We start from the raw sequence: 19,530 nt of genomic DNA on the forward strand, positions 1-19,530 counted from the left end.
AGGCATCTGCCCTCCTGGGGTCCAGCCAGGCCTGGCCCAGGATGGCAGAACAAAGAACTTCCTCTGAGAGAGGGTGTTACACCCTCTCCCTTTGGAAAATGGTGTCAAGGCAGGGGAGGAGTAGCCTCCCCCAGCCTCTGGAAATGCTTTGTTGGGCACAGATGTGCCCAATTCTGCATAAGCCAGTCTACACCGGTTCAGGGGACCCCTTAGCCCTGCTCTGGCGCGAAACTGGACAAAGGAAAGGGGAGTGACCACTCCCCTGACCTGCACCTCCCCTGGGAGGTGTCCAGAGCTCCTCCAGTGTGCTCCAGACCTCTGCCATCTTGGAAACAGAGGTGCTGCTGGCACACTGGACTGCTCTGAGTGGCCAGTGCCACCAGGTGACGTCAGAGACTCCTTGTGATAGGCTCCTTCAGGTGTTGCTAGCCTATCCTCTCTCCTAGGTAGCCAAACCCTCTTTTCTGGCTATTTAGGGTCTCTGTCTCTGGGGAAACTTGAGATAACGAATGCAAGAGCTCATCCGAGTTCCTCTGCATCTCTCTCTTCACCTTCTGATAAGGAATCGACTGCTGACCCCGCTGGAAGCCTGCAAACCTGCAACATAGTAGCAAAGACGACTACTGCAACTCTGTAACGCTGATCCTGCCACCTTCTCGACTGTTTTCCTGCTTGTGCATGCTGTGGGGGTAGTCTGCCTCCTCTCTGCACCAGAAGCTCCGAAGAAATCTCCCGTGGGTCGACGGAATCTTCCCCCTGCAACCGCAGGCACCAAAAAGCTGCATTACCGGTCCCTTGGGTCTCCTCTCAGCACGACGAGCGAGGTCCCTCGAATCCAGCGACTCTGTCCAAGTGACCCCCACAGTCCAGTGACTCTTCAGTCCAAGTTTGGTGGAGGTAAGTCCTTGCCTCACCTCGCTGGGCTGCATTGCTGGGAACCGCGACTTTGCAGCTACTCCGGCCCCTGTGCACTTCCGGCGGAAATCCTTTGTGCACAGCCAAGCCTGGGTCCACGGCACTCTAACCTGCATTGCGCGACTTTCTAAGTTGGTCTCCGGCGACGTGGGACTCCTTTGTGCAACTTCGGCGAGCACCGTTTCACGCATCCTCGTAGTGCCTGTTTCTGGCACTTCCCCGGGTGCTACCTGCTTCAGAGAGGGCTCCTTGTCTTGCTCGACGTCCCCTCTCTCTGCTGGTCCAATTTGCGACCTCCTGGTCCCTCCTGGGCCTCAGCAGCATCCAAAAACGCTAACCGCACGATTTGCAGCTAGCAAGGCTTGTTGGCGTTCTTTCGGCGGGAAACACTTCTGCACGACTCTCCACGGCGAGAGGGATCCGTCCACCAAAGGGGAAGTCTCTAGCCCTTTTCGTTCCTGCAGAAACCTCAGCTTCTTCTGTCCAGTAGAAGCTTCTTTGCACCCGCAGCTGGCATTTCCTGGGCATCTGCCCATCTCCGACTTGCTTGTGACTTTTGGACTTGGTCCCCTTGTTCCACAGGTACCCTAGATTGGAAATCCACAGTTGTTGCATTGCTGGTTTGTGTCTTTCCTGCATTATTCCTCTAACACGACTTCTTTGTCCTTAGAGGAACTTTAGTGCACTTTGCACTCACTTTTCAGGGTCTTGGGGAGGGTTATTTTTCTAACTCTCACTATTTTCTAATAGTCCCAGCGACCCTCTACAAGGTCACATAGGTTTGGGGTCCATTCGTGGTTCGCATTCCACTTTTGGAGTATATGGTTTGTGTTGCCCCTATCCCTATGTTTCCCCATTGCATCCTATTGTAACTATACATTGTTTGCACTGTTTTCTAAGACTATACTGCATATTTTTGCTATTGTGTATATATATCTTGTGTATATTTCCTATCCTCTCACTGAGGGTACACTCTAAGATACTTTGGCATATTGTCATAAAAATAAAGTACCTTTATTTTTAGTATAACTGTGTATTGTGTTTTCTTATGATATTGTGCATATGACACTAGGTGGTACTGTAGTAGCTTCACACGTCTCCTAGTTCAGCCTAAGCTGCTCTGCTAAGCTACCATTATCTATCAGCCTAAGCTGCTAGACACCCTATACACTAATAAGGGATAACTGGGCCTGGTGCAAGGTGCAAGTACCCCTTGGTACTCACTACAAGCCAGTCCAGCCTCCTACAGTGGTGCAAGGAAAGAAACCTGAGGAAAGTGTGTTGGATTCTTGTTTTTCGGGACAGTAGTGAAAGCATGACATACCCTTCCCACAGACCAACATAGCACAGTGGCTGTTCTCATAACTGCTAAGTGACCCTCTCAGCCAGTTCCGGCTTTATAGATAATAGCACTTTTCATGATGTGGTTTTAAAATCATGCTTCCTATGTTAAAGACAATACAAAAAGAATTCCCAAAATGAGGAAAGCACTGGAAAATCACCATCAGAAGCCACTCCACATATAAAATGCAAACAGGAAGTCCTAGTCTTGATCTTTCCAAGTTCTTGTCTTGTGCAGGACACTTCTATCTTATTGCAGGGGTGTCCATGCTACTCATAAATGGATGGCCATATACAATATTTTTGCAAACCCTGAACTTAAATAGGAATCATTTCATTAGTCTGGGGAGATCTTTGAAATATTTGACAGCCCCCCCACAAAACCTCAGTTTGATTTGCCTTTGTTTTTACCTAGGTCTGCACTAAACAAATTAATATACATATGAAGCACAGAGATTTCTTTCTCCTCGCCCTAAACCTTGTATCCTGACATCATCATCATCATCATCATCATCATCATCATCACAAGACAGCTGAAAACCATCCTCTTCAAAAATGTCTCACACAAAAGGGGTAAACATGATGACTCACTTGGGGACTGTAAACCAACTACTCCTGAAGAAGGGGGTCACATTTATCCTGTTAGACATTCTACCGCTTACTCACTCCTTCGTCTTCTTTTCAATCAGAGACCCTTCTCCTGCTATCCTTGTTCACCATGACATGAGCTTGTCAAACAAAGGCACAGCTATGGATGAACGCACCTGATTGTGTATCTACGGTGTTGGAAATTGTGTCTCTAGTTGGCAGGGGTATGCACCCTGTCCAAGTAGTGACCACAATCCTAGTCAAGGTAAGTCACAACACAACCTAAATTATCCTGTGCTCACCCTTTGGTAGCTTGGCACAGAGCAGGCAGGCTTAACATAGAAGCCAATGTGTAAAGTATTTGTGCAATAACTCATACAGTAACACAGTGAACACTCCACAAAAAGGTACTCCACACCAGGTTAGGAAAGTAGATATTATTTATCTGAATAAAATAAGACCAAAATGACCAAAAAAATACAATATTCACAATTCAAGATATCACTTTTTAAAGGTTTAAATGAGTCTTAGTCTACAAGAATCAGTGGTTGTATTCTTTTAACACACAGTACCTGGGATGCGTAAAAAATAACGACGCAGAGTGCCGCATAGGAGGAGATTCGCCAGAAAGTAATGTGATGCATTGGTTTTTGCAGCGCGGCAAAGGCGAGGCAAAGGTGGTAACCTTTATTTCTACGTGGCAAGGTCTCTGGGAGCACAACCTTGGTTCCTCACTGTGATGCGGGATGCGGGGATAGTTTTACACCTAGGGACGATGCATGGAAAATCCAGAATGTGCTGGTAGGGAGGGGCAGATGCTGTGACAATTTCCTGACACACTGGATTTCCTATCTTTGGTGAAGTCTTTGATGTCCCTGAGACTTCAGAACAGGAGGCAAGCTCAGCCCAAGCCTTGGAGAGCACTTGTGGGGGAAGGCAGAGTCCTTCCAGCAGAGTTAGGGGCCAGCAAGCAGCAGGGCAACATGCAGGAGAGCAGTCTTTCCAGCAAAGCAGTCCAGATGAGCCCTTTGGGCAGCACTCCAGTCCCTCTGACAGAGTCCAGTTGCAGGTCCAGAAGTGCCTGATTTGGTGGGATCACAGACCCAGTATATATGACCACGTGGGCATTTGAGATGGAGGAAAATTCAAAGAGTGGTTATGAAGTGTACAAGTTCCCCTTTCAACCCAGCCCTGCCTTCCAGGAGATCTGTGGGGGTGATCAATCCGTTGTGTGAGGTCAGGCCACTAGATTTTGAAGTGTAAGTGAGAGGCCCTCCACTCTTCCCACCCAGGAAGACCCATCAGTATGCAAATGCAGCTGAGTGTCCTGTGTTTATGGCTGTCTGGGTGGAATGCATAAGGGAAGCTGTCAACCAGCACAGACCATTTAATTTAAAGGCCCTGGGCACATCTAGTGCACTTTAATAGGGACTTATAGGTGCATTAAATATGCCAATTGGGTATGAGCCAGTGCTACCATGTTTAGGGGAGAGAGCACAAGCACTTTAGCACTGGTTAGTAGTGGTAAAGTGTGCAGAGTCCTAAAAGAAGATCAGAAAAAGGGAGGGAGATAGGCAAAATGTTGGGGAAGACCACCCTAAGGCTGTCAGGTCTAACATATGGTAACCTCTCAAAAGTTTGTAGGGTGACCTCACAAATGAGTCCACCTCCACACTTCTTCAGGCTGCAGCATACCGACTCCACCATAGGATTGCCCCATTTTGAGTCTCAGGCATGCTACTCATGGTATAATTTGCACCCATTGTCAAAAGAAACTTGTTAGCTCCCACCACGATTCCCCTCATGCGTGGCCTTGATCTTGGGCACTAATCCTCTATGGAGGATAAGTACCTCAGTAAGTACCTCAACATTTATTGAGGCAGTAAAAACATCAAACTTTGCAAATAAATTACTTCCCTACAATTACAGCATGGTAGGCTGTATTGCATGCATACCAGCAGGTTGTTACTTGCTGGAGCTCTCCTACTAACAGATCCTTTTCCACGCTACAAAATGACGCCCACGGTTACTAATGTGTTGATATGGGCTTCACACACTCAACTTTAAAGATGTGTCCTACCCAGGGTAGGAACTTCCGTTATACCAGTGAAGGTAGGATCTTGACGGAGCCCAACTTGGTGCTGAATGCCTGAAAAACAGTTTTATCTGCTCTGTATGTGTGAGTCTCAGGGAGGCCGAATGTTTTGGTTGGAGTACTAACAATCCCACTGTCGCTCCTGACCCTGTTTTCATTGCCAGAGCTACCTACGGAATGTGTTTCTCTCTGCTGTGAAGTTTGTATACATAGCCGCATGGGAGGTCACCTATGGCACCCCCTTGGGGCTACTGCTGGCATCGGCAGCATCTTGCCCTACAGAGTATTAAAGCAGGTCTGGAGTGGCACAGTCAAAAAAGTTGATGGAGAGGTGGCAAAAAGGTACCACACATAGGATACCAAAGAAACTTGAGAAAGCCCTGGCTCTTTGATGCTCCCTGGACCGAAGTTCATGCTATAAATTAGTAACAATATAATATAACTAGTGCTTTTATTATTGCGATTATTTACTTGCTTTGTGGATATTACGTGGCCTCCTCCACTTGCAGGACCTGCAGCAGAACGCAAGTCTACTACATAACCACTGAAACATTTTGTGCTTGAAAACAAACAAATCAAACTCATAGATTTCCAGAAAAATTCCAAATTAACATCCAGCCAACGGGATCATACGATAAACTGGGAGAATATCAATCTCACAATCAGATAACATATATGTATTTGGAAACATTATTCATTGCCTCTGGAGACTTCACTCGTGCCTCGAAGTGACAGAATAGACCAGGTGGCCATTCGATGCTACCAGGATAAAGCTCCATGTTCAGCTGGATGCAGAGAGTCTCTGTTTTCCTTCACCTAAGGCGGACATTACCCCAGGGGAAACGTGCACCTGCTGTTCGCTAAACATTTACTGAAGGTCCCCAGAAAAGACTGTCTCACCCAAGTTGCCCATCATTTATTAATGCTCGAAATTGAAAAGCAGACGAAATAATTCTGGATACTTTCCAGGACGAGCAACAAGTCGTTTCAGTTCAAGGCCACAGATGTTCACAAACAAGGCATCCAACATCATTAGAGCTGAGGAAGTTCTTCACGCGCCAGAGAACCAGAGACTGAGGCGCACACCTCCCACATTAACAAGAGAAATCCAAAAGCAAACACATCTGAGGTATTACTGAAAGAAGCAACACAAAGGTAGACATTATAACAGAACTGTGTGGTCTCCTAAAGAATGTTTAAGTACCGCTTTGCATTTTTGTAGATATTCACAGTAGATCCTCTCTTTGTCAGTGGAATTTACCCACATTGAGGCATCAGAAATCAACCAAATATGCAGCATCTAAGATCCCCTCTTTAAGTCGATTTGTGGTGGCCTATAAACACCGTCACTCCCAAGGAATCTAGACCAAACTTTTCAAAGGAAAAACTTGGATCATTCTAAATCAATTTTCCACATCTGGTTAATTTCAGCTAAAACAAGGCAGGTATTTGGGGTTTCTAATTGGCTAATATGTGCTGCAGAATGGAAATAATTCCTTTATAATTAATGAATTGAATGTCTTATTGAAGGTCGGGTTAATAATAGGGAGTTTTACACTACGTATTTTGGTTATTACATTATTGCCAATGGGATGCGGGGGACTTCTTTTATTGAGAATAGGTTAACCAGCAATTTTTTGGTGTTTTGTTATATTCCTGTTCATATTTAAGTGTACAAATATTTCCCTTGAGCTTTATTTTTCTTGACTGCAACATAGTTCTTATTCATTTGAATTTTGGCATGGACTTTAGGTACTTACTGGGCTTCCAATGACTACGCACCAGACAGTTCTGCAAGACACTGGTGTATTGATTATTTTGAAAATTTTGGAAACAATGGGGCTTTTCTACTAGACTCAATCGGTGGAGGCAAGTTTACATGGTTTATTCTTCACTTGTGTTTTGCTTAGCTTCACACATGGAAGGTATGTAGTATTTTGGTGTAGTGGGTGCCATTTTTTCATAGATTCAGCACGTGAGCAATATTTTGCACCACTCTTCATTATTTGTGTTTTTTGACTGTATTTATCATTTGGTATCACTAATGGTTTCATTGCCCACCATTTGTCTTCACATTTGGTTGTGCTATTTCATTGTTGGCACTTGGAATTGAATAGTGGATCATGAGCACCATTGTGTGAGCACTGGGTATCACTATTTTACATTTTAAATGTATTGATTATTTGTTGTTTGATATTATATGGGTATTTTAATTTATTAATTGCAGCCTTGATGAAGTCAATGCGAGTATTGGTCGCGTGACGAAACATGTGTTGGCTGTTTTGGATGTGTTTGGAGAAGAAAGCTGCATTAAATACAAGTTAACTTTTCACCTATGGACCTGTGGACTGAAATTTCTTAATATATACAAGTGCCTTGGACATTATTCTATTTGGGGTTTCTCAGTCTAGCTCAGTGCCCATGCCCTACTCTGGCGTCCGCCCTTTGGACTTTTCAAAGCCTTCCTTTCCACTGGCCTCAGAAGGTCTGGGCTACTCTCTGGCTTCACACTTCTCTTTATGGCCGTAGCTCACTGATCTGGGTTACCTTGTACATCCTTTTCAACTTCTCACGTGGGGAAGGGCTGGTCCCTGAATTAGAGCATACTGCATTCCAACAAGAGTAGACTTTGGAGTCAACTCCTTCATGCTGGACATCGAGGATCGTCTTAACTTCTTCTCTAAGTAGGGAGAATGAAGGCTTTGTCTTGTTCTCCCATCGCTCTCTGAAGGGATGAGGACAGAGGCCTATGCCAAACACAAGCCGAGAGACCACTCTGTATGCTGTGTGTCTTGTGCGGGCTCCAGTGTGCAGGTCTGCACTCTCCCATATATTATTCGGTCAACAATGCTTTAACAGTATGACACTGGTTGAAGGACCTTGGCGTTCAGGTTTAAGGCCACCCTGTAATACACTCGTGCTGCCTGCTGAGGGGGATGTCAGTGTTTTCAGCCCCCTCTTCCAGTTCCTGATGTGTGGCTTAGAGGAGTCACTCCAGGAGGAGGGAGGTTGCGGTGTGACTTAATCCACTAGAAGTCTTCCTCCACTCCAGAGGCTGTGCAGGCTTCTGTAGCTGATGATGGTGGTATCTCTCTGGTAGCAGGACCAGCAGATATCCTAGAGTTGGAGCGATGCTGTGCAACACACCTGGTCCCTTTCTCTCTGGATCATGGTTGGTGCTACCAGGGCACCCAAGGGTCCTGCGGGATGGCTTGAGGTGGTGGCTGATCTGGGTGCTTGTGCAAGGCTGGACTGTACCAATCATGACTGCTTCACAAGAGGTGGGTGCTGTCACCTTTGCCTGACCCTTACTGAAACCCATCTGCTGACCCAGGGGATTCTAATTGCCTATAGGAGCAAGGCCACTTGCTTGATTTGTGCTGGACCGCCCACCTGGAAATGAGGTAACGAAGGGTGAGATCCTTGGCCTCCAATGGTGTCATTGCTGAACTGACTTGTGATGTGGGCACCTAATGTTGTAGGGTGCACACTGTGGCCCTTCTCCTGCCCCCCTTTCCCCCCGTGTTGCAGCTGACTCTTTTCCTTTACCCTTCTGCTGTGTTTTAAGTTGTGAGAATAGACTCATGGTTTGGGCTGTAGATTTCAGCATCTACCCACCACATAGGCACAAGCAGACAGTTCCTGTAGCCCCACTGATTGCCCTTCACCAGGCCTTGCTGACCCGGGTGATCACTGCCCTGGCACTACACTAGACCCAATCGGCCTTCATTATAAGGCCCTGGATCTAGCTTCTTAACTATCACCCTGCTGATATGGAGTTTGCTAATGAGTGAGTGATGCAATCGGACTGATATCATAAAAAAAACTAAAAGACAGAAGGAATGCTTGAATTAATCTTAGCCACTTACGATTGCGTGGGCCACATTCTAGTCCATCGGTTTTTGTCCACTGTGCCACTCAATAGACCAGCCATATTCAAATTAGTCTTGGTCCTTCTAGTATAATATCAGTCCAGTCGTTTTGCCCAGCCAGGTCCCTTCCAGGTGGGACCACAAGCAACCACAGACAGGTATCACCCTAGTTGGACCTCATCAGTGAGGTGCACCTTGAATGCTATGGTGTTTCTTTATCAGCAGTCTCATTTACCCGCGATGCCCAAATAACACACTCCAGTCAACAGTATCCTCAGAGGTCTGACTGTGAGCAGGTGAAGGATATAGTAATGGGGACCCATACCCCATAATATCTTCACACGCCAACCCCTAATCTGTCTTTATGCGGTTTAAAAATATCTTCTCTTTTTTTGTTCATATATGTGAATTATCTTTCACAGCAATCCAATTTAAAACTACAATCCATCAAATCTGCTCCAAGCAAACACAACGTGTTTTGGTGTAGAAGCCGCCACCCCAATCCCCCCCCCCCCCCGTCGGAGTTTCTGTCTTTCAGCCAATCAGTGCTTCTAATACAAATGTTACAATGTTTCATTCAACCCTGTGTCATTTTACATTTCCAACAGATTAATTACAACTCTATAAAAGTTTATCCAAAGTTTTTACAAAAGTTAAGGTCCAATGCGTTGTTAACCTCCTTTCACGATCTCCTGGATGTTTTTATTACGACAGTTACAATAATCTCATTGGAGCAGGTATGATGCTTTCTAACATTGTTAATAAGGCCATCTTTTGACATCCTTTGGTAAACTAAAAAAAAATGTACATCAAAAATATATTGTGGTGTAATTAATAAATGCCATATGTGTGTACCATTATAGAAATACTAGAAGCTCCAAGTCATTATTTAAACCTCCCGGCTCCAGGGTTTTTAAAATCAGAGTGTATGTACGTTCTTTCTGTCTACACATTCTGTATCACTGCTGCGAAGATCTTGTGAAACTTTCCAGCGGCAGAAATTTCGGGCCGGCTGCATTACCATTATGATTCATATGTCTATGTAAAGTAACAGAATATTTAACGGCTTCATTGTCTGTGGCCCTAAAGTGTATAGCTATCCGTGTTTTAAGTTGGCGAATCGGGCTATCTGCATAAAGTTTAGTGCACGTACGTACTATCACAAAGTTTAATTCATTTGTTTGACAATTGCTGAACAAATTAACAAAAAAATATTCTTTAATTGGCTGTGATTGTCCAACCATTTAGGGCTTTAAAACAAATTTTACAGTGTTTGCAGTGCCCCCAAGTATAATTGAATTCTACGTTGCATCGCGCATGGGACCCAAATCTAAAGTCGGTATGCATGCCACAACCAAGTGATGAAAGGAATGTTTGAATTAATCTCAGCCACTGGGGCTTGCTCAGGGCTACATTCCAGTCTGTCATTTTTTGCCCAATCTGCCACTCTAAACAGATACCAGCCATATGCAAATCTTTCCATCACGTGGCTCTTTGATACAGCAGATGTTGTACGTATGATGAGTATGTCCTAGAAATGAGCCCCATGCTCACTGTGCCGCAGGACTCAAGCTGTGCCTCACTAATGAAGCCCATGTAGACTGAAACTGGCTTAGAATTGTTTGTGTTCCCATTTGGAGGGGACCTGGCCTGGCAGTTTCAGCTGGACTCTTCCTGTAGGAGCTCTAGTCTCTGGTGTGCCTCTACATCAGACTCCTACACACACCCATTCACCACACTACTTTATGAACCCCTGTCGCTCCATCATGTGTACAGTTCTGCCTCCAACACCTCTGGAGAAATAGTTGGCAACTGAATCTGTCTGGTGCAAATCTATCGCTAGTCCCAGAACAGCCTTCCTTTGGGGGATTCGACTTTGCTTACACAACCGGGAAAATGTTTTTTACTCTGAAAACCGTATCCCCCATCTCTCGACCCCTCCCTCATTTTATGGATTTTCGAAAGATCACCCTTTAATCCCCCTATGCCATTTTGCATGAGATCTTTTCAGCACTGTAGCCCTCACTATGAGTTTGGCAGTTGGCGGATGCCACCCGCCAAACTTTTTGGGCCGGAAAACCGACACTCCAGTTTTCCGCCCACTGGCCTTATTACGAGTTTCCCGCTGGGCCAATAGGTGGAAACAGCATTTCTGCCCGCTGGCCCAGTGGGAAACATGCCACAACATTGAGGCCGGCTCGTAAACCAGCCGGCGGCACTGTTGCAGTGCATCGGGTGCAACAGCACTCACTGCGCTTTTCACTGCCTGTAATTCAGGCACTGAAAAGCTCAGGGGGGCTGTCTTTGTGGCCCCTGCACTGCCCATGCCAAGTGCATGGGCTATGAAGGGGCCCACATGGAGCCCCTAGCACCCCATCTCCGCCAGCCTTCGCATGGCGGTTGAAACGCCATGCAAGAGCCGCCGGAGAGGGGATTAAGACCGCTGGCGCAGCCAGGCTGTCGACCAGCGGCAACCTGGCGGTGCCGGTGGTCGGACCGTGGCAGCTCTGCCACAGCATTAATGTGGGGACCAGGTCGCTGCTTTGCCGGTGGTCGGACTGCCACCGCGAGTCTAGAGGTCCCAGGACCGCCAGACTTGTAATAAGGGCCTGTGTGTTCAGATTACACCGAGCTCATGGCACATTCATTTAATGGTATTATATGTTGCCTCTAATTGTAATTGTAAATCATTTTTTTCATTGTAATAAAAGTTATGATTTTGTAGATATCCTGCAATTCTTTTTTCATATAGACCTTTTGGGCTTTGAATAATACATTGATGCGGTATTATACAAACACTAAACACATCCACAAATGACACCTACCAGAACAGTGTTGTAGTTTTATATTTTTTAACCCGGTCCTCTTGGTTCTAAGGGTTACTCCTGTTGTTTCATTTAATGGTATTCTGGTTCAGCCATCATCTGGATTACTCTTTACTAGATGTCCAGACATGTTTCTATCAGACCTCGAAGAGCTCTGTTGTGACAGACTTTGGCATACATGTAATCCCATCCCACCCTACATCGGTACTCTTGGCCCCTCCATGGTGCCTGGCAGTCCTTCCTGTTCTGTTCCTTCTCCATACTATCTTATGCTGCGGACCTGTGCTGCCTTGTGCCTGATCACCAGTCAATCAAATTTGGCCTTAAGAGGCTTGATAGGAAATTCTGAGCTTCCACAGTTCTGGACCAGGCACACAAGAAGCAGACCAGAGATACTTTAACCTGGACTGGAGTAGCAATGTTGCTATGAGACCTAGTGCAAGGAAGGATAAAATGCCCCTTTGCACTGTATTCGGTAGTAATAAACCAACTATAATTGGGGAGCAGTCTGCGCTTTACAATCCTGGGTCCAGGTGTCACTGCACCTTCTGCACCATAGATGCTACTGCCCCTGCTGGACTCCTTGTTTACCTAGAGCAGAGCAGAAAAGGGAGCTTTAAAGTGCTGTATGGACAGTATCTGTATCTCAGGAGAGAAAGCTCTGATATCCAAACACTCAGTTCTGAAATAAGGCCTGTTTCTCCCTTTCTTGATGCTGTAACATCGACATCTGAGCTGAATCCAGCACAGGATAAATCCTAGCACGAGTCTGGGGGTTTCCTGAGGATGGCAGGGAGGTGGTGATCTGGGTTCTTGAAGGTAAGAGGTCGTTCCTCTCCAAGGGATCAAAACACTTCCGGGACAGACCACCATATCACAAACCAATATTTACAACAGTTTTTTCAGCTTTTATGAATCTATTCTTGCACAGAGATATCTAAGTTCAAAACTGATATTGCTGCTTTACAAGGCCTTGACCCTACAGATCCATCTAACTAGGCCCACAGTTGCACTTAAATTAGCATTCATAACCTTCCTTCAGACTGGCAGTAGCGCTGAAGCAGGACTGATGCCACGTGGCTGAAATGGAGTAGCAACACTCCTGCTCCTGGGCCTGTCTTTTGTCTTTGTGTTTTTGTCTTTTGTTCATCACTCCAGGGGCTACAGAGGTTGGACAATATAGAAGTTCAACGAACTGTCAGGTCCGGGATGAAGTTTTTCCTCATTGGCAGATCCCTCATCATTCACTTCCTCCCTTCCGTTCTAGTCCGCGGCCAGTGTCCTTCAAGGCTTGGCCGTTCTCCTCCTTTTCATTACTTACCACAACCAATCAGCTGTCCTGCTTTCCCTCTTCAGACTCAACAGCTACAACCCTGCAGATGACATGCACATCGTGTGAAGTCTTGGAAGTCTTGGAATCCTGACTCGTGTCACTGGGTAAAGCCTATAAGTGGCAAATCGCTGCATGCTATAGATGCACCTCAAGTTAAATATGTTGAAAACAGCTTGCTGATATGCAGCGACTGGTCCACGTTTCACCATCTGATCATCATAAGAACCAGGTCCAACAATGAGCAAAAGTGAAGAATTTATGGGTGAATGTGGACTGCGACCAATCCCCTGTATTGCGGTAACTTTCTAAAGAAAGCTTGTATTGAATAAGATACCTTGACTTCTCATAAATAATATAGGTCTTACCAAAACCAAACACTATATCAACCATACACTCTGCAATGGCGCCCAAGATCTTGATGCAAATCAGAGTGCTTTGCGGCCATGGCAGGTATAATATGTGCTATACAAATTCTAAAATACTTAGCAATACTCCTTTATGCTCACGTACCAGAACTCTTAGAAGAGTATTGTGCATCCATTGACAGGGCCCTGGATATGGATGAGGTGCACACAGACACTAAATCACTTAATGCAGGCCAAACCAGAGCTCAAGGGAGCCTTGGTGTTGACTTTTACCAGGTGAATGCTGAGCTGCTTGCACTACATGTCCTAAACCTTTAAAAGAACCTAAGCTATGGTCAATTTGCATGCACCATGGCCCAGTCTCTAATTGTTCTGTTACTGAAATCTAAGGATGTCGCACAAGCATGAACTTAGGACTTCACCTCACTGATCAGTGCTGACATTTGTCTGCTGGTCTGTTACCAGGACAAAAGTCCAGATGCCAGAGGTCCTGTACAGTTGACTCTTCAAGGTAAACCGAGAGCTTCCCTGGCACTGTATTTTATATCACCTTACCTAGGACAGGTAGCAGTGTAATGGACCAGCTGTTTGAAGGAACTGAGTTATCTTGTTTGTTATTGTTTATCTGGACTCTCTATCCTCTGATGTACATAGGCTGGCTATGAAATACCTCGTCGTGATTATGCAATGTTCATGAGCAGGAGAAGTCATTGTGACCATGTCTATCTACTCCCAATCACATAAAGGCTGTTGTTGTGGTATCGGAACCAAGGGAGTTCATTGTAACCATGGCCATCCTACCCTTATGACAATCCTAGCCATATCAAAATGCACCCAGAAGCAAAGGGGTTCTGCTCTGTGTGTTGTAGAAAACAATGCATATTTCACCAGACCGCGATGGAAGTCTGGTTCTCAGGCGGTCATCTGTGGCATCCCACAAATAGTCGGTGAAAACAAACACCAAATGCACCCTGAGATGGTTGGCCCTGGACCTCCCCTTGTTGAGTGATGATACATGATAGTGCTATGAAGGTGTATACAAGCTCTACAAATGCACAAAATGAAATGAATTATGGAATAACAGATTTAGCTGAAAGGATCACTACCCAAAGACATGCGAGGAAGTGCATAACATTGATAAATCAAGTGATGCTGAAATGTAAGCAAACCTGTGAGGGGGCCGCAAAAGATTGTTACTGCTAGAGAAGGAAAAGCCATGCTCCTACTAATTCTCGTGGTAGGACAAGGAGTAGAGTTTTTGAGTCAGGGATAACTGACAAATTAGAAAGATCATATTTTCCTAAGGAAACATGCAATAAGCAAAACGCAGGCATGAGCCCTTACTGTCTTGTTCTTTCTTTATATTACAAGGTTTCTTTTTATAATACACATTGTTGGAGATAACTAAATGGTTCCTGCTCCTCCAGAGCCTTTAGCTTCACTACATATTCAATCATAAGCATGCTGGAGGCCCCCTCACAGTGTCTGGCCAATTATAGCCTTTGAGTTCACTTCATTGTTTTCTTTACAAGCTGACTGGTAGTATGCCGTAGGTCACATGATACTGCCTAGCCAATAAGAAGCTTCAGTTGTATGACAATTTGTTTAGTCATAAAGTATTTGCAGGATGTTGGAGAGGTAAGTGTCACGCAATGGTGTCTGGACAAAGGGAACATTTGTTTTCACTACACGTTCAAGTCATAACATAGGTTCTTTTCCAAGAATAGACACTTCACAATGTAAAGGAAAGGTACTTTATTAAGAGCAGCATGATGGATCAACCCCTGGAAGGAACTGCAATTCTTATAGGTTTACTGAACAAAGAATCAGGATTTTATTAAAGACAAGGAGCCTAGCATTATGCATAACCTTTAATTCGCTAATTCTGTCTGAGCAGCACCTTTAAAAGCTTGCAAAAGAACGTACACACATCACAATGGAATAGAATTTTGAGTCCCATAAACATAGCTTGTCCACCATTTCCTCCCTCTATGTTTGACTTCTCCTCGTTAACCTTGTGTAATCCATAGTGTAATCATATGTTTAACCGTGATAATCAATCTGAAAAATGTTGAAATATATATTATAATACCTTTCCTTAAAATTACAAAATACAATTATTTGAGACATTTCATAAAAAATATTTTTAAAATGTCATTAACCTCATGTTATATGCAACCACATATACAGTTATAAACATCCTACAAGTAAGTTAAAACACATATCGTACCCCACCCAGGCTGGGTGGGATAATGCTAGCCTTCTTGTCCATAATAAAATACTGATTCTTTGTTCAGTAAACCTATAAGAATCACAATTTTATGTCAGGACAGGAGGCTAGCATTATGCAATGTTCACAGCTCTGCAAAGCACATTTTCCAACATGCTCAACTTCTTTGAAATAAAACTTCCTGAGTGTCTCAGCGTTTGACCAATCCGCCGCATTCAAAATGTCTTCCAAATGACATCCCTTGATGCATACCTTACTTGTTATTGTACCTCTTATCAAATGTGCAGTAAATCTGGTCAAATCCACTCCACCATCATTCATAAGTGTTTTAACCCATCTAGGAATGGTCACATTTGCCACAGGTTTAAAAGGTTTCATATATGAAATGAATAATTGAGTATCACCTGCTCTCCTGTTCTCCGACACTCTAACTTCATACTCATTCAAACATCCCACCACACACAATCTTGGAAAGTCATCAAATCTTGTATAGACTATCGATTCAGACATACATTTGGTTTTTCTATATACTTGAAACATCACTCCGTCCGGTTGAAAATATTTATGCAATATCTCTAAAGTTTGCACATCTGAAACTCTCCTAATAGATATTAAACATAACAAAGTTGCCAACTTCATAGATAACTTCCTAATTTCCAGAAACCTGTTATGTGGCTAGGACCTGAAATATTGTAAAACCAAATCAGCATCCCACATTTTCAGATATTTAGCTCTAGGAGGTCTCCTCAACCGAATCCCTTTCATAAATCTACACACTAATGGACTCTTTCCAATTGACAAACCCGGTTGCAAAGAATGACTAGCTGCAATTGTGGATCTATTAACAATTGACCGTTCTATAAGACAGACCTTTTTCAACTAATTCCGCCCAAAAATTTGCCACCTCTTTCTCATCAACTTCCACAGTATCTAAATCCCTGTCCAAGCACTAACATGTCCATACTCTCCATGCACCCCTATATTTCTTCCTGGTGCCCATGATTCATGGAGTAATCCAGAAGCTGTTCTGGAAAAGCATGTGAATCTTCTGGAATACCTGATATCTTCCATACTAAAAGGTCCATACCAACTGCTTCCACCAAAGGATGTTCCTTTCCTTCTACTCCACAAGAAGACCTCTGCAAGAGTATATAAGATACACTATTTGTACAGCCATTTTCATAACTGTTGGAAACCATACTTGAGTCTTCCAAAAAGGAGTGACAAGATCAAAAAGACATCTCTGTTTCCTCACCTGGATTAACACCCTCTGTATCGTTGAAGAAGGAGGGAATGCATAAACTTTCATTGTTGACCAATCCTGAGTGAATGCATCTATTGCCACTGCACCCGGGTCTGGCCTCCAACTGACATAACTCTGCAACTGATAAGTTAGCCTTGAGGTGAACAGATCCACTCCCAAAGGTCTTAAAAACATCTGAATCATCCCTAACAAGACTTCTTCCAGTTTCCAGTCGCTGAAATCCCTTATATTTTGTGAATACCAGTCCGCCCTCACATTGAGAATCCCTGAAAAATACTCTGCCTTCAATCTTGTCTTGTGTTCGAAACAAAACTCCCAGATTTCTCTTGCCAAATTCTGTCAACCTTCTGGATCTTCTGCCTCCCAACCTGTTTACATATGTTACCACTGTCACATTGTCCATTTTTAGTCATACTGAGCTCCCCATCAAAAACGTTCTGAAACTGCCCGCTTGCATCGCTAGACAATTTATGTGTTCTGTCCTCTCTGAGAAACTCCATATTCCACCTGTCTCCTAATCCAAACAAGCTGCACCCTATCCTAGGGAACTTGCATCCATCTCTACAGTGAAATCCGGATTCATTCCAAAAATTGCACGGCCATTCCAAGCCTCTAAATTCTCCTTCCATTAATGCAACTCTTCTTGTGCTTCCTCTGTCATGGTCAATGTATCTCAATACCACAGACCTCTCATCTGACCTGAAGCCTTCAAACATTGAGCAGCTCTTTAATGTAAGGGTCCCCTAAATACCACTTGAATGGAAGAGGAAAACAGACCTATTACTCGAGCCAAATCTCTCAGCATCACACTCTCCTTTCTCAACATTACTTTGACCTCCCCTCTTATCTTTCATACTTTCTTGACTGGTAATAGTAAGTGACTTATTTCCGTATCTACCATAAATCCACAAAATTCTAATCTTCTTGTTGTGACTAGAATGAATTTTGATGTGTTTATTATGAAACCCAAATCATGAAACAATTCTATCACCATCCTCAACTACCGCTGTAACTCTCAAACATCCTGATTCATTACCAGTAAATCGTCCAAGTAAACAATCAACCTTACTCCTCTTTCTCCTAAATATCCTACAATTAGTCTCACAACTTTTGTAAAACACTATGGTGCTGACTATAACCTGAAGGGAAGGCAAAGACATTGATATAACCTTTTTCCCAACAGAATTGTAAAAGTTTCTGACTCTCCTTTGCCATTGGAACTGTGAAATATGCGTCTTTGAGATCCAATTTCACCATCCAGTCCAAATCCTGAAGAACATCTTGTAGCAAATGTATCCCTTCCATTTTGAATTGATAGAATGATACAAACTGATCCAACTCCCTCAGGTTTATGAAAGGCTCCAGCCCTTGTCTTTCTTTTCCACCATGAATAACGTGCTCAAAAAACCCTTTTCCGCTTCTTCTACTTCCACAGTAGCTTTTTTTCTCTAACATACATGCTATTTCTTTCTGTGCAATGCTTTCCAACTCCGTTTGAAACACCAAGGCCCATATTTATACTTTTTTTAGCGCCGCATTTGTGCCGCTTTTTGACGCAAAACGGCGCAAACCTACAAAATACAATGGCATTTTGCAAGTTTGCGCCGTTTTTGCGTAAAAAAACGACGCAAATGCGGTGCAAAAAAAGTATAAATACGGGCCCAACTCTTTTGGCTCTTGTCTTTGGAAAGGTTCTTGATCGAACTCTATACCGTAACCCTGTACTGACTGCAAAACCCACACATCTTGGGTTATCTTCTCCCTTTCTTTCCTTAAAAACTTCAGTCTTCCTCCCACACTTGTAGGGATAAAAGTGGAAATAATCTTCATACTCACCTTGTCCTTGACTTTGGGTAGCACTCTGTCCTCTACCACTGTTCGATCTACCTTGTCCTTTCCCTTTTTGGGGATAGAATTCAGTACCACTCTGGTTCCTAAACGAACCATATGCTTGCTTTCCTGTGTACTGCGTATGATATTGGGCTCGTCCATAACTGCGGCAGGATGGGTGCCCTCTCCATCCGACGCTGCCACTAAAACTATTGTCATTAAAGACTCTGTTTATTGAATACTGCGCCTTGTCCGGACTATTAACGGTCTGGACTTACTCAGAAAGGGACTTAACCATCCCTTCTCCAAACAGGAGACCTCTTGCATCATTCGAAATCTCTTTTTTGATAAATCACATAATTTCGGGTTAATGTACATTAACACTGTTTTGCACCTTTCACATACTAATCCAGCATTGGCATTCCCCGGGAAACATATTGCTTGTTGGCACCAACTTCGCAAAGAAATAATATCTAGATTTGAGCCCTTAATGAGCGCATCCTCCATAGAGCCAAAGGGGGTGATTTTAACCTTGGCGGACGGCGGAGGCCGTCCGCCAAGGTACCGCCGTGAAATGACCGCACCGCGGTCAAAAGACCGCGGCGGCCATTTAAACATTTCCGCTGGGCCGGCGGGCGCTCTCCGAAAGAGCGCCTGCCGGCCCAGCAGAAATGCCCCTGCAACGAGGACGCCGGCTCAGAATTGAGCCGGCGTAGTTGCAGGGGTGCGACGGGTGCAGTTGCACCCGTCGCGTATTTCAGTGTCTGCAAAGCAGACACTGAAATACTTTGCGGGGCCCTCTTACGGGGGCCCCTGCAGTGCCCATGCCATTGGCATGGGCACTGCAGGGGCCCCCAGGGGCCCCGCGGCAC

At 44.5% G+C, this 19,530-nt stretch overlaps 1 protein-coding gene across 1 annotated transcript in view; it reads left to right on the top strand.

Moving 5' to 3' along the window:
• Positions 1 to 19,530, top strand: part of GLS2 (glutaminase 2) — a 208,452-nt gene that overhangs the window by 82,613 nt on the left and 106,309 nt on the right. The window lies entirely within an intron of this gene.

The sequence above is a fragment of the Pleurodeles waltl genome, chromosome 4_2 (genome assembly GCF_031143425.1).
Source record: "Pleurodeles waltl isolate 20211129_DDA chromosome 4_2, aPleWal1.hap1.20221129, whole genome shotgun sequence".
Classification (NCBI taxonomy): domain Eukaryota; kingdom Metazoa; phylum Chordata; class Amphibia; order Caudata; family Salamandridae; genus Pleurodeles; species Pleurodeles waltl.